Source organism: Macrobrachium nipponense, chromosome 1, assembly GCF_015104395.2.
Source record: "Macrobrachium nipponense isolate FS-2020 chromosome 1, ASM1510439v2, whole genome shotgun sequence".
Classification (NCBI taxonomy): domain Eukaryota; kingdom Metazoa; phylum Arthropoda; class Malacostraca; order Decapoda; family Palaemonidae; genus Macrobrachium; species Macrobrachium nipponense.
In genome coordinates, this window is record NC_087200.1 from 72,330,663 (window position 1) to 72,346,271 (window position 15,609).

The 15,609-nt window shown below is 38.5% G+C and overlaps 1 long non-coding RNA gene across 2 annotated transcripts in view; it reads left to right on the forward strand.

Moving 5' to 3' along the window:
• The window catches only part of LOC135220203 (uncharacterized), a 19,672-nt gene extending 4,442 nt beyond the window's left edge, over window positions 1-15,230 (forward strand). Inside the window, exons 1-3 of one of the 2 annotated variants that reach the window (XR_010315604.1) lie at window positions 14,025-14,127; window positions 14,319-14,591; window positions 14,983-15,230. This is a non-coding gene — a long non-coding RNA (uncharacterized LOC135220203). Of the gene's footprint in view, window positions 1-14,024; window positions 14,128-14,318; window positions 14,592-14,982 lie in introns of those variants that run through there. The other variant, XR_010315603.1, reaches the window with a different exon arrangement.
• Window positions 15,231-15,609: the final 379 nt, after the last annotated feature.

A 15,609-nucleotide genomic window follows, 5' to 3' on the forward strand; every position in this document is an offset into this window, starting at 1 on the left:
ACCGAGGCTGGTGGGCTCCAAATTGGTATGTTGATCATCCATCCTCCAATAATCAAACATACGAAATTGCAGTCCTCTGCCATTAGTAATTTTGAACATATTCAAGGTTAAAGTTAGTTCTGATCGTACGTCTGGCAACGCCATGGAACAAGTCAAAACCATCCTATTCGGAAAGTTGCATAGGCCGCGGTTCATACAGTATTTTATGCGCTGTACAGAAAATTCGATTGCACCGAAGAAACTTCGGCTTATTATTTACTTGTTTTAATGCTATTTACAATTTATCAAAAAAATTTTATTGTCAGGTTTAGGTTTAATAGTAAATATGTTTACTTCTCAAATTTTTTATGTTTTACTGTTATTTATAATTTATCAAAAACTGTTAATGTCGGTTTTAGGTTTAATACGCAATATTACAGTTCCTAATTTTTGCATACACCTATATTCAATCAATTAATTTATGACTCCTCGCTTTCCTACTTTATTCTCATTCATGCGTTTACCCATTTACTTCACTTGATACCCATTTACGGTGTTCTAACCACGGTCCAGATAGATCAGTTCAGCCAGAAAGCTCCCTAATTTTAAACCTCCTCTGCGCACCTACGTCATCTGAGGGAGCGTGGTCGTGAGAACCATTTACAACGTAGTTCTAACACACCGTCAAGAATTCTTTTCCTTTTTTTTCTAAGAAGAGAATGTTTTTGAAAATGTGTTCTTTCAAGTGCCAAAAGACTGTAAGTAACACAACATTTGCCTTTTGAAAATATTTCATCTAGTTACAAATTTCATTTTTTTCTAAGTGTCTCCCTGCATGGTTGCCCTTATGTTTCCTATACTTTATCAAATTATTAAGATATCTCCATTCGAAAATATTCTGATATCTTATTCAATTCAAAGCAGAGCTATTTAAACAATGTTTGACCTCCATGAAGTGCTATCCCGTGTATACCCATTGGAGATCTAGCTCCCACATTAGTACTAAATTCGAAAAAAATTACTAGAAGGTGCATGCAAATTCATCGACTAACACAGTCTATCCAAGTATCATTCATTGCTACTTCTTTATTCTTATTTCCTAACTTAGGTATTTCGCACAAAAATGTTTTTGACAATATATCCCTCAATGTATTTAAGACCCTCCTCCTCAATTACTCCCTCAATTTTTTTTTTTTTATTTCATTGGCTTATACACCCAAATAAATGTTCAAGGCAATATTGATTTAATCTTTGTGTCAGCAGATAGCCAATACTATGTGAGGCTTTAAAACAAACATAAATTTTTAAAAAAAATAAAGCAATGGTGGATTTACATGAAAACAATTATTCCTTTCTCCAGAAAGGATATATATATATATATATATATATATATATATATATATATATATATATATATATATATATATATATATATATATATATATATATATATATGTATATATATATATATATATATATATATATATATATATATATATATAATATTCTTTTCTGGAGAAAGGAATAATTTTTTTCATGTGAATCCACCATTGCTTTATTTAATATGTTAAAAGCCTCTCATAGTATTGGCTATCTGCTGACACAAAGATTAAATCAATATTGCCTTGAACATTCCTTTGGTGTATAAGGCCAATGATGGTTACCCATGATCATCCAAATGCAGTGAATTTTTAATTCATGGCTTAAAAATTGTTGTTAGGGAAGGAAATGAATGGTAATAAGTGAAAAGTTGTTATATCACCTCGTTGAAAAATCCCTTGAATCTCCCAATGAAGGTGAGTATGTAACGAAAGAAAGGGAGTTAGCATTAGAAATCATATATATATATATATTATATATATATATATATATATATATATATATATATATATATTATAGGTATATATATATATATATATATATGTATATATATATATATATATAGATATATATATATATATATATATATATATATATATATTGCAATTAGGACTTTTAACTCTCATAATAAGTTCCACGCTGGACGAGTGGTTTTCGAGCTGGGCTGCCAATCCGGTGGTCCAGGTTCGATTCCCGGCTCGGTTAACGCGGAATAAGAGAAATAAATTTATTTCTGGTGATAGAAGTTCATTTCTCGATATAGTGTGGTTCGGATCCCACAATAAGCTGTAGGTCCGTTGCTAGGTAACCAATTGGTTCCTAGACACGTAAAAATATCTAATCCTTCGGGCCAGCCCTAGGAGAGCTGTTAATCAGCTCAGTGGTCTGGTAAACTAAGATATACTTAAATTTTTTTTAACTCTCATAATAATCATTAACTCGATGACCTTGAGCAATTTATTTGTTTGTTTTTCTACATCAATACCAAAAGCATTGCTTTTACCAAACTCTTCATACATGCATTAAGAATTCATGTATAGCCAATCATTCATTTTTAAAAGAATATAATCGGACGTTTCACTCCAGTTTTGACACTTTAGCAGTACCCTTTCGCCTGAATATTTTACTGAATTGGCACATTTTGTAGACACGAGTTGCACTGCTAATTTAACGCGCTGTCTTTGTTGACCAGTTACATTTTAAGGCATTTCATTAATCTTACATGGAAGCCCCTAGTCTGTTTTGGTTTGACTACGTATTTCTCGTATGCTAGAATCTGAAATACACTCTCCATTTATTAAGGAAAAAAAGACGGTCAGTAAACTATTTCTTACTAATTTGATTATATGGGGAATATCAGAGAACACATCGGTAATTTTGTCAATACGACAACAGGCATTATCAATGATGGAATGAATGAATGAAAAAAAAAGAAGATATATGGGCACACAGCAAGTCCCATTGTTTAAGTACGGCTATGGGTAACAAACGAAAGCATTGTTTTGGTTAACGGCGTGTGAGCAACCAGGGCGCGTGACGTCACAGTATTGGTGATTCTAGACCAGTGGTTCTTAACCTTTTTACTACCACGCCCCCTCTAGGAACAGCTCTTTCCCTCCACGTCCCCCTTGCACCTATAGACAAATTTCACTTCCAGATTTAAAAAGAAAATGAATAAAAATGGCTTTTTAGTCAATTTACAAAGCATGATTTTCATTAGTGAGATATTTGACACTGCTCTAAGCTACCAGATCTTGAATACGTGGTCGAATGCTTGAGAGTGCACAACGTAAGTCCCCTTCAACGTTCAGGCGGTTTCTGTACTTGATTTTGATAGCAACGAGCGTGGAAAATGCAGTTTCACATAGATATGTGGATCCAAACATTTCTTAGAATCCGAAGAGCCTGATGTGAGATCAGTGGGTAAACAAGAAGGTATTTGACCCAGAACGTCTCCAAATCCATATCTTTGAAGTCTTCTTTAGCTGTAGAGTTGAACTTCAATTCTAGGAACTCTTCACGGACTTCATCAGCAACATCAGATACTTCACATTGAAATGGATTCCTGATGAATTTCCAGACTTCACGCTTGTCATCTATATCTGGGAAGTATCTGATGAATTCTGCTTTCAAGTCACTTAGATGAGTGATTATTTGTTGCTTTAAGTCAGAGTCGAGGTTACTCTCAGCGAGAACAGAATCCAAGTTCCTAAAACTGCTGCATTCCCTGCTGAACCCGACATTTCAGTTTCCAGATCGAGTTTGGCCATGAAGGCTCGAATGGTGTCATGGTGCGTGATGATGTTGATGCTTCTCCCTTGTAGTTTAAGGTTCACAGCATTTAATGCTTCAAAAATGTCCACCAGGTAAGCTAGCGGTATCTGAAAGCCTTCAGATTGGAAATTGTCATGAAAGTCTGCCTTCTGCTGTGAATCTAAAAATATTGCTACTTCTTCTCGTAGCTCATAAAGCCGTCCAAGCATGTTTCCTTTTGATAGCCATCGTACGTTCGTGTGAAAAAGCAAGGCTTCATGTTCGGATTCCATATCCTTACACAGCAGTTTGAAGAGACTGCTGTTTAAGGCTCCAGCTTTGATGAAGTTGCCTACCTTGATAGCCACATTCAAGACATCCATCACCTCAGCAGGCAAAGTTCTGGATGCTAAGGCTTCACGATGAAGTATGCAGTGTGTACTCATTACAGAGGGATTTTTTTCTTTCACCTTTGTGACAAACCCAGACCGCAGACCACGCATGGCTGGAGCTCCATCAGTACACACCCTTACCAGCGATTCCCAAGAAAGTTGATTTTCCTGAAAAAAGTTTGATGTATCATGAAAAATAGCTTCTGCTGTTGTGCAACTTTCCATCGGGTGACAGAACAGAATTTCTTATTTTATATTGTTGCCTGACACGAAACGAGCATACATCAGTAGCTGAGAACACTGAGCGATATCAGTCGTTTCATCACACTGGATGGCAAAAACAGTGGAGGCTCTTCCTTGGTTGAGAGTTTGATCTTTGATATCTTGAGACAATTCATCTATCTTTTTCTTGACTGTATCATTTGACAGAGAAATCTGGGAAAGCTTGTTTGCGCTATCTTTCCCCAGAACGAGTTCTGTTGCACATAGTATATTTGGTTTTATGAAAGATTCTCCAATGTTATGGCTCTTCTTGCTCTTTGCAATCAACATTGCGATCTCATAGGAAGCCTTAACGTCAACAACCTTTGAAAAGTTTGTTGCCGAAATGAGCGACTGTCGTCCAACTTAGCTTGCTTTAAAGTGTGTTTTTTTGTTTCAAAGGATGCTTTGGGCTTGTCAGCTAAAGCAGGGTGTGTTATCCTCAAGTGGCGTTCCAGGCGTGAGGGCCGCATTCCATCATTGCTCAGTCTTGGAACATATCACACACTGTGGCAACTCGTTGTCATCCTTTTGGAGGGACACAAATCCAAATCGAATGTAATCTTCAATGTACTTCCGCTTCTTGGCACTCATTGCAAATTATTTGATGTGCAGTGTGGAATACATATTTGTGAACAACGCATAAAACACGTGTAAGGTAAGTTAAACGTCACCACATAATAATAAACACCACAACATAATGATAATCACAACCACATGATTAGTAACACACATGATCGCAAACACCATAATTATAATATGACCATAACTACCACTATAATGTTATAATCATAATGATTAACATTCAGTGATAAGCACTGTATGATATTACGTATATAGGGCCTTGTGAGAGACTAGATACGTAAACGGAAGCAATTTAGGGATTTCAAGAGGGAATTGCTTGAACTTACCGTAAACTGATTATTATTGATTTCTTTCTCTAGAGGGAAGGTCGCCAGAAAAAACTCAGCTCGTTACTTTACTTTTATATATTTACACAAAGGCCCGTGCTGGCCTGGAGAAAAGTAAATGATATTGGCCCCCACGTTGGGGGCTTATAGTCTCATTCAATTCAGCTGATTTTCATTCACGTGGGTTAATGCACACTTGCGGCAGAGAGACGGCACGTGACTCATGGAATCTGGAAAAGAATCCCAGATTAACGACAAAAAAGAAAAAATGACTTCTTGCTTTGATTAAGGCTGATTAATTCCCTAACATTGGGGAAGGTAAACTCGAATGGTTCACTGAGGTATACACGAAAGCTTGGTCTTTAACAAGTCACAAAGGGGAGCACGTGGCCCGATGAGGACAAAGGGCTTTTGATGTAGAAGGGGTAAAAATAAGAATTGAAAATGAATTTAGCAAAGAGTCGTATGGTAGTAAAAGGTGCTGGGTTGAAGTTTACACTTTCAGACGTACCTTTATGCAATATTCTGTGTATCCTTGTAGGAGAATGCGGTCCGACCTCTGTTCAGGTCTGGGGTTCGTGTCCCACCAGTGCGTCGTGGGGTAGGCCATATTTTGGGAGGCTGGCAATTTGACCTCTGTCCGAGAACACGTCCGCAAGCCGACTGAGAGCGATACTGCTTGCTTTCGAATCACGGGGCTTCCAAAAACCGCCTCGAGCATTGCCTGAAAGGTGGTAAACACAACGCCAGCAAATTGGGAAGGAGAATAGGTCTTATTGTAGAAGTCCCTAAAATCCAATATCGAAGCCTAGCTACTCTTGTGACCTGCCTCTCTTACCCTAAGCTTCCGTCAGACCGGAAATATCATTCCTACGACATCCCCACTCTCCCAACAACAGTAGCTTCAGGAGACAGCATGGCTGCTACTTTTATAATTAAATAAACTAAAAAACAAAACTGCTGGGAAGGCGAGGCGTTCTATATACGTAGCAGCTCCCCCTGTTAAGAAGGCATTCACTCCCTTTCGGGCGTGAAGGTCTTGGCTTAAATAAGTTGATCGCCTCGACAACCCAGTTCTCCTACTCCTAACTTGAAGTTTTTTTTGAGCAGCGATACGGCTGACTACAATGGCCTACCTAACTTATAGGCAAAGATGCTAAGTGTACTAACTTAATATAGTGATGTAGTCTAGCCTAATAAATAACTACAGGTTGTCTTGTGACGACAGTCTACTATACCCCTAGATAAGGTTACTTGAAAATTCTACTTGCTACTAACCTAATGCCCTGGTACTAAATCATTAGCCTAACCTACTCAATACAGTTAAATGAAGACGCAATCATTCCAGAGGTGTGGTACGCACAGCAGTAGTTCAGCGACGGAAACTGTAAAATACATAATGAGAGGTAATGATACGTGGGATGATGAGTGGTTAATTTACCAGGAGGGAATGCATGAGGTAATTATCTTTAGGTGAGGTTAGGGTTAGTAGTACAGGGGTAGGGGTTAGAGGGTTAGTGCTACTGGCAGAGATCGGGCTGGCTACCTTCTCTGGGTAGGTGCCTAGGATCATTCTGCAATGAATGTGACACTGTACCTCAGGCACAGGTGTCAAGGAGAGCATGTGGCTCTTTTTGTTAATATGTTAATGACGTCCCTTCTTCTTCTTCTTATTCCTCCAGGACCTGGCTATACCAGTCCTTGGAGTAGACGGAGGCACCGACTCTGGGGAAAGGCCAGAAACGCCGGCAGGAGCAGAGGCAGTGGTAGCCTGAGGGATTGCAGGAGAACACCCCACTTCGGTATCTGCAGCAACCGTCGTAGAGGTGGAACCTACTGCAGGGGCGGCCCTCACTTCGGCTGCTGTGACAGCCGTCGTAAGGGGAAAACTCCAGGCTGACTCCTGGTTGGGCAGTTCCTGGTTTTCCAGAGGAGGTACAAAGGTAAGGTCTGCCGGAGGTTCATCCTCGGGCGACAGAGGTAAGGATGAAGAAGAGGAACTAGTGATTGGGCCATGGGCTGTGGTAAGCTCCATGCCTGTTGGAGGATCTCCGGTAGGAGGATCCTTGATAAGGTTAGCGCCGGCGCTAGCTCGGGGCCCAGGCGCAGAGGTCAAGTTCGGTGGTGGCTCTACGTCCAGGCTGCGACGGAGCTTGGTACTGCTCAGTGCTGCCAAGTGGCACTGGCAGAGAGTTGAGGTCGACTGGACCTGTGGCGGGTACCGGAGGTGCAATACCTCTCAGCGTGCCCTTGGAAATGGGAGACAGAGGCTCCTGTCTCTGGTTGAAGGCTAGGCCTTGTGGAACATGGACAGTGTCCGCTGCTGATAGTCGGCTAGGGCACCTAGGCCAATTAGTAGAGTGCCCTATTACGTTACAGGTTTTGCAACGGAACTGCGAATGGTCAATCTCCCTCCTTGGTAACGGGGGAGACTGTTGGTGGACATACTTCCTAGAGGAAGTAGAATTTTGATGACTCCTTGCCTTGGAGTGATTTGTTGTGGGGTTAGGACCCCTAGGTTTTTTGGAATGCGAGGGAGACTTCATGTCTTGCCCTAGGAGGAGGTCATAACCTCCTGGGATGTAGCTTGCAACTGCAAGGGTACAAACTTTGGAGAAATGAGGTCGGGTGACTCTCAATTGCACGGTTGGAAGGATCAGCTTGATATGGTTGATACCTTCGATGGTGATTAGTTGTCGTCTATCGACGGTAGCCCCTCGGGGGATTCTGTCTTCCCGTATCAGGGAGACTTGAGCGCCAGAGTCGTCGTAGGCTCTGACGTGGCTTGGCTGATCAATGACTTTGGAGGGGTGTGCGACGGTTATAGGGCCCCTTAGCTGGGGGTCCTAGAGAAGAAGGATTAGTAATGGCCATTGCGACGGCAGGAATATTGTGGTTCGCGCACCCTCCGTAGTTGGCAGACATGTGACCCTTGCGGCCACAGTCTCGGCAGAACTTGTTCCAGAACCTCTTCCGTGGCACTGGATGATAAGGCCGAGATGGCCCCACAGGTTGCGAATCTGCGGAGTCACCAAGGCTGGCAGTGTGCTCTGGCACAGGTGAAGAGTCCTCTGTTGGATCACCCTCGGAAACAAGTCCGGGGTCAACTGGTGGGCTTACCTCTTCCAAAAGGGAGGAGGTAGGCGGTAAAAAGGTAAAAGGCTGGCAGGACGATAGATACTAGTACCAAGATCGATATTATTTACGTTAAAACTTTGAGACTTACGTTACTTTGCTTAAATTGTTTACATAATGTTGAAAGAGGAAAACAAACTGGCTGCCGCTGTGAATGAGACGAAGGTGGTTGAGACCGCGCAGGCGCGAGAGAGCGCGAAGCTGAATTAGCCGAGAGGTAAGCGGTTACCAACATTGGAATGAAAACTAAGCTAAAATGAATACCTAACATATCACAGACAAAAGAATTGTACACTTCTTTTGCCGTAACTATTAGTAAAAAACACTCCTAACTAGCTAGGCTTTCTCATACAGCAATAAACCCTGGCAAAGCACTTCCTAGTTTGATCTGGTCCTTTCTGGCATCTATCTGCACACGTGTTCGTGAGAGCTCCTACGAGGACAGCACAAAGTAACAGAAAATTCGCGGGGCAAATTGTTTGCTCGCCGCTAAAATAAAGCTCTGGCGCGTTCGCCGTTACAATAATAAGATTTCTACCTACGCTCTTTTAAACACTTCTACAATAAAAATACTTAAACGTACCTTAAGCTAACATTGGTTATAGAATAACATATTAATGAATGGAATACCTTACCGTGAGTCAGTGTGTCTTCTTTCCCTGCAAGTGTGCTTGATTTACGCTTTGTAAAATAATTTACAGTTTACGTTTTACAACGGATAACGCGATTTACAAGCTTTTTTTTTTTAAGCAAGCTAGGTTCAATCCAGGCAAGATTCGCCAATATTACGTATATAGGGCCTTGTGAGAGACTAGATACGTAAACGGAAGCAATTTAGGGATTTCAAGAGGGAATTGCTTGAACTTACCGTAAACTGATTATTATTGATTTCTTTCTCTAGAGGGAAGGTCGCCAGAAAACTCAGCTCGTTACTTTAAAACTATTTATTTACACAAAGGCCCGTGCTTGGCCTGGAAGAAAAGTTAAATGATATTGGCCCCCACGTTGGGGCTTATAGTCTCATTCAATTCAAGCTGATTTTCATTCACGTGGGTTAATGCACACTTGCGGCAGAGAGACGGCACGTGACTCATGGAATCTGGAAAAGAATCCCAGATTAAACGACAATAAAGAAAAAATGACTTCTTGCTTTGATTAAGCTGATTAATTCCCTAACATTGGGGAAGGTAAACTCGAATGGTTCACTGAGTATCACGAAAGCTTGGTCTTTAACAAGTCACAAAGGGGAGCACGTGGCCCGATGAGGACAAAGGGCTTTTGATGTAGAAGGGGTAAAAATAAGAATTGAAAATGAATTTAGCAAGAGTCGTATGGTAGTAAAAGGTGCTGGGTTTTGAAGTTTACACTTTCAGACGTACCTTTATGCAATATTCTGTGTATCCTTGTAGGAGAATGCGGTCCGACCTCTGTTCAGGTCTGGGTTCGTGTCCACCAGTGCGTCGTGGGTAGGCCATATTTTGGGAGGCTGGCAATTTGACCTCTGTCCGAGACACGTCCGCAGCCGACTGAGAGCGATACTGCTTGCTTTCGAATCACGGGGCTTCTTTCCAAAAACCGCCTCGAGCATTGCCTGAAAGGTGGTAAACACAACGCCAGCAAATTGGGAAGGAGAATAGGTCTTATTGTAGAAGTCCCTAAAATCCATCTCGAAGCCTAGCTACTCTTGTGACCTGCCTCTCTTACCCTAAGCTTCCGTCAGACCGGAAATATCATTCCTACGACATCCCCACTCTCCCAACAACAGTAGCTTCAGGAGACAGCATGGCTGCTACTTTTATAATTAATATAACTAAAAAACACTGCTGGAAGGCGAGGCGTTCTATATACGTAGCAATGATCATAAATACAACATGATTATTAAACATGACATCATGATCATAATCACAACATCAGGATCATAAAAAAATCAACATGACCATTAATACAATTTTACTGTAAACAGCACATGATTTAGACTGTTCACAATTCATCAAAAAACTTAATTAAGGCGTCTCAACATATTAAGGTAGTCATAACAACTGAGATGAAAATACCTCAACAGCCTCGACTGAAGATATGTGAAAGAAGAGGTGTTATAAACACGGACATGTGTGGTAGACTAGGAGTCAGAGAGAACGGGTCTCACGGCTCACCAGTGAGCAGCGAGAAGTGTATAGGTCCAGGACGCGTTAACTTCCTACCCCACCAACCCATGCCATGAGTGTCAGAGGGCAGGGAGGGGTACCAGTATGATTATATACGAAAAATGGTATGCCTGGGAGACTTTTGAAAACAAAAGTTAGTAATGACGATACTTCTGCATTATTTCATAAGCTTATCTTTACAGTAATGCCCAATGCTCTTGTCATGAAAAAACCCATAAATGGAAAAATTTCTTCGTTTCATCTGAGGCTCGTGCCCCCCCTGGAAATTCCTGACGCCCCCCAGGTTAAGAACCACTGTTCTAGACCGTGCTTCTAACTAACATTCGTTTGGGGATTTCTTCCGGTAAGTAAATTCTTTCTTCAGTCGTTGCAGCTTTTTTTTTTTTTCCTATCACCAGCCACGCTTTATAATGTGCGTTTCAGCTGTTCCTCTTTCAGTACTGAACTCTTTGATTCAGCTGCAAAAAATAAAATAAAATAAAAGAGAATAAAATGAATAAAAAATAAAAAAATCAAATACCACCATTGTGGCACTAATCAGGCGTTTCATGTATATCATACAGCAGAAAATAAAACTATGCGTCATCAATTGGTTTCCATGGACGAACCTACAATGAAACTGTGATGAAACATCAGCGAATAAATAAATTGTACTAGGGTAAAGATAAAGCTTAAAGCTCTGGGTTAATCCTTCAACAAAAGCCTATTCAGCTAATTAAGCTGACCTGCAAACAAAATTTAGAACTAAAAAGAGTATTTCAAACTGGATGTATCAACATGACAAAAAGTGCAATTCAGCATTAAAACACATGTTGAATATCTACATCTGTTTGCCAAAAGAGAGAGAGAGAGAGAGAGAGAGAGAGAGAGAGAGAGAGAGAGAGAGATTTAACTATGGTCGAATAATTCCGTTGTGGCTATTCGTAAAAAAATTCGAATACAAGCAGAGGCTAAATATATTTATGATAGTGTTTTATGTTCAGGCTGTCAACAAGGAACCTCAGTACCGGAATAATTACGTTAAAATGTTTACCAACATGTTTTAAGAAAATAATATTTTTTGTGTGTGAAGGTTTTGATTATTATTGGAACCTACTAAAAACTATTAACACCCAACGTGCAGAACGAAAACGGAAAATCTTATTTCTGTATATTTGTAACAAGAACACATTGATGATATACACTTAACTCACTTAAAATGCTCCACAAATTCCACTTGACCAGGAGGATCATCAGCAGCACATGGAACCCATTTAATGCACTTTTATATGCTAAACTATTTCTCCCAAGCTCTGTAACTTCATTCATATCAGCGACATCCCGTTGCATTATGTCTTCCTCTCAGTTTATCAAGTTTTTCTTCACCCCGAAACTTCTGAATCATAAGCTCACTTCAACGAATCTCCATACCCTGTTCTTTCCATTTGAACAAACCATCTATAACAAGTTTCTAATCAATGCTTTCCTGTTAAATCTTTAGCCATTTCTTATGTCTCCACAATTGTTAGCCATTCATTTCTTATTACTCCACACAATACTACGTAAGCAGTGGAATTCTCAACAACTTCATACCGCCTAATTATGATTTGCATTGAGTATTCACACTTCAGTTTTGTTTCTTTTATTCGTATACATTTGCATTTAACATGAATGGACATACATACAAGTGCATATATATATATATATATATATATATATATATATATATATATATATATATATACATATATATATATATATATATATATATATATATAGGTATATATATATATATATTATATATATATATATATATATATATATATATATATATATATATATATATAGTATATATACAAAATTACAAATATACATATATGTACATGTATACATATTAAATAAGCGTATGTATGTATATCCATGTATATTTGATGTGTGCATATAAATATACCTACTATGATATATATTATATATATATATATACTATATGATATTATATATTTCCTTTTACTAAATTTTCTGCAGATTATTCAGGTCTTTCATAATTATAAACTAAAGGTGTCCAATTGGCTGTCATCTTGTTATTAGTTTCGTGGACCAAGCTATACAGCTGCGATCTGAAATATTTCATATTAGTCAAAATTGGAACTCGTCAATCTGGAAAATAATAGTTTAAAAAAAACACAATGGACAACTGATAAAATAACGGTTTAATTAGAATAGGGTAAACATCGAAAGTTGGAAACAGTGATACCTAGACCTTACAATTTTCTATTAAGAACCTCCAGAACGCAAAAATCATATTGAGAAATAGCATTATTAAAATGAATAATATCGAATTGTTCAGATCGCAGCTGTAAGCCTTAGCACACGGCACTGATAACAGCTGGACACTTTTATCAATAAGAAAGACTTGAATATTCTGCAGAAATTGAGTAAAAGGCAAATTTTAATATTACGATTCCCGGTAAAGGCAGAGGTGTGTTATTACTTAATGATATATATATTATTTATACTATTCACTTCCTTTTATTGTTCACCTTTTCTCTACAAATACATTTTCTGTTATGAGTCCAGCGATATTAGCAATAAGAGCTAAACTTGTTGTAAAAAATTATGCTTTACTCTGATTCCGGGAATTAACTCTGACACTTAAAAACTCATATTGATATTCCCTTTTCGCATAAAAGTACTATGTAATACATAATTTTCAGTTGGACAACTTCGCACAAATACGAAACATAAAATTGATTAGGTCGTGAAATATCCATAATCATGCATCAACTTCCTCTCCGTTTTAAATCAAGGTTCATTCATTAACGAATGATGTCATTTCAAGCTTAATTAGTAGTAGTTTAAAGGTTGGCTAAGTGACGGTCATGTACAGCTTACTTGAATATGTGTATATGAAATTTAAATGAAAGCGTATTCGAAATTATATATATATATATTATATATATATATATATATATATATATATATATATATATATATATATATATAGATATTGTGTGTGTGTGTGTGTGTGTGGTGTGTGGGTGTGTGTGAATACATGTCTATACACAGGCATACATATATACATATTATATATATATATATATGTATGTGTGTGTGTGTGTGTGTGTGTGTGTGTGTGGGTGTATATAGAAAAATTAAATTAGGTAAAGTGCAGTGGATTCCCCCGAGGTGGATCCTACTACTCAGTTCAATGACGTCATGAGGATCGTGACTTTCACTTTCCAGTTGCGTTGTTCCAAGAAACAGCTTCCCTCATAATCTTTTATTGGGTCGTAGCCCTTCTTTCATATATTTTTTCCTTGATGTTTTTTCATTCAATGAAACATCAGAAATGGGAAAAAGTGGGGCTGTTACCTGAAAGCTTCTGTATCAGCGCTGTCCTTTCCTCTGGCGTCCAGTTCCTGGTTCCTGCTCGTTCTTTCTATGGCGGTGGGACGTAATATGTACATTCTCGAAGAGAAAGGATCCCTACCAAGAAATGCTTTTTCCGCGGATGTGGTGGAATATATAAGCTGACTCGAAGTGAGTTCCTTCATTCTGCACATCGGAACAGGACAGTCTACAATACTAAGGAAATCCACCTCGTGTGCACTCATAAATTCTTGCAGTTTAACACTTCTAAATATAATTTGTTTTTGTGGTTCACTGCTAAAGGTAAAAATACCTATTATGTACAATTTCATAACTTATTAAGAAATTTAAATAGAGAAAATCTTCCTTAACTTCAATATACCGATTGATTCAATTTGATACTCTACTGCTTTATAATAATGAATCATATATATGATACGGTAATCACCTCGAAGGAAAAGGGGCGTAACCTTTAATGTTTACTAATTTTCCAGAATTATAATGATTACCACAACGCTCAGCCCCATCGTTTCTGGAATCCAGGACAGCATCAGGAATGTTGACCTCAGAAGCTTCACTCCGCCCTTTGACCTTTTGTCTCTGGACATCAAGACAGTCAGCTGGTTGGCTCTGGCAGCCGTGACCTTATTCTACCTGTTCAGTGTCTTCGGTAAATATCTCGTTCCGGTTGGAAGAAGCTTAGCTGTCAACACTGCCAACGCTTGGGAGAATAACGTTTTTGGACTGAACGAACTTGGAAGGAGCAGGTATGTTGTCCACTAACAGATACTCCTATACCTGGTTTGTCTGTTTTTCTAAATCTTACTTTTATATAGAAATCTTTAACATTTCCTGCTAGAAGTTATTGTTCACTTTTTAGTGAATTTTAATAAAAGCGTGCTTTAAAAAACTATCTAAGATATACTTTCGTGATATACTTTTTAAAATCTTATTTCTATAATGTAGAAATCTTTAACATTCCTTTCTAGAAAATAATGTCTCACTTATTGGATTACACATAAGTATACACAATAGATTTAGATTCATTTGTCTGTATGATATCCTGACAACTTAGCTCTAATGTTTCATATGCATGCTGTAATAACCAGGGGACGTAATAGAAAAGTATCATTTATTCACTTTTGTCTCCCCCCGAAGCCCGGCGCTGAGGCCGTACTCCGAAATCTTGGACTCCTTGGCGGATGCTGTGAAGAAATGGGACGGTCCCGAGGACAGCGAGGCGAAGATGAGGATTAGTGGACATTACTGAAGTTGGTCTCGTAGTAAAGAAAATTATTCAGGTCTCAAGACTTCATTTTCCGAAGTCAAGTACTCACTTGTTACGTTTTGTTAATGATATTTATTATTTATTTCAAGCAACTATGGTATCTTTAAGTTTAAATAAAAAAATGACAGTTCAATGAGTATACTTATTTAGTCACCCAAGATTAAATACTGAAATTAAAAAGCTCGCTTTCAAAGGACCTTTAATTTTTCTTGATACTAGAATTACTGTAATGTTTGTGTATAGCTTTAACTTAATTGAGTACTTCCTGCCTCTACGGACATTCATGGAATGCCTTCTGAATTCAATTCCGATTGTTAATATTGACATCATCCTTTATTCTTCACTCTTTCTACTTTAGCATTCACTAGAAATTCTCCCTAACATCGCAGTTCTTCTCCAAGTTTCTGCATCTTATTCTTTCTATCACCAATGAACTCTATCACCTGCAAATATCAACTGTTTTAGGTATGGCATTATTAAAGGTGAAACCACCATTA